At 35.7% G+C, this 1075-nt stretch overlaps 1 pseudogene; it reads left to right on the top strand.

Annotated features, from left to right (window-relative positions):
• Positions 1-358: 358 nt before the first annotated feature.
• On the top strand, positions 359-447 carry LOC131038199 (small nucleolar RNA Z102/R77; annotated as a pseudogene).
• Positions 448-1075: the final 628 nt, after the last annotated feature.

The raw sequence follows: 1075 nt of genomic DNA, 5'->3' as shown, positions 1-1075 counted from the left end.
ATGATTGGTGATGATTGGTGATTTGCGGCTTGGAATATAAGATTTTATCATGGTAATGAGTATTTGATTGAAACCACATCTTGTGATGACTATCAGAAGACATGTTTCTAATTTCTAATGAAGTTTTTCCAAGGTTTTAGAACCAGTGTAGAAATATTAAAACTGGTAATGATTTTTTCGTATGGCGGTGATCGACATCAAGTTCACGTGTTGATGATAACGTGACACAAACCGCATGAAATGTTTGAAAGATGTTTTGACACGTTTGGAGAGCGAATTTCTTGGGAATGTGCAAAGTGCGTAGTGGAGTGAGCTAAGGGTTTGACTTTGTACCAGATCGACATGTCGTGATGACTTATGATCATTTAATGACTGATATTGATTTGATATTGATTGTAATGATCCATATGATGATCTGAAATGAGTTGTAAAGATCTATGATGATCTATGATGTAATTTAAGGTTTAGTGGCCGACCTAATGGAAAGCATTATTTATGTTGGCTTAGTTGATGTTTATTGTGTTGGTGATCTTAGAGAAGAGTGTGAAGCCGTACTAGAGAAGAGTGTGAAGCCGTACTAGAGAAGAGTGAGATCTGATTGAGAGTTGCAGATACTTAAGCATAACTAGATTTGATTTTGCAAGCTGAGAAGTGCAAGTAAAAGATCACTTTTTCATTATTGTTCTCTAACAATTATAATAGATTAAATCCCTTAACCGGGTAGGTCCTGACAGGCCTTAATCTTGTAAATCCCCTAACAGGGTATCTCTCAAAAAGAGTGGTAAATCCTCTCACGAGGTTGATCCTAATAGGTCAATAAGCTCCTAACCGGGTGACTCCTAACAGGATCTGCTCCTAACATGGTGTTTTGTAAGCTCTTAATAGTGCATGCTTCAAAAGAGTAAAATCATTGTGGGTACTTACTCCCACCATGGTTTTTCCCTATTTGGGTTTCCATGTCAAAAATATGGTGTTCATGTGCACAATGATTTTCATGTGATGTTATTGATTATCTTTAGTTTATTCATTATTTTTTAATACACCGGTTATAAAAGTTTATTAGAGATTTATCAGT

Source organism: Cryptomeria japonica, chromosome 11, assembly GCF_030272615.1.
Source record: "Cryptomeria japonica chromosome 11, Sugi_1.0, whole genome shotgun sequence".
In the NCBI taxonomy this organism is placed as follows: Eukaryota; Viridiplantae; Streptophyta; class Pinopsida; order Cupressales; family Cupressaceae; genus Cryptomeria; species Cryptomeria japonica.
This window is presented reverse-complemented; position numbering and strand designations above follow the sequence as displayed.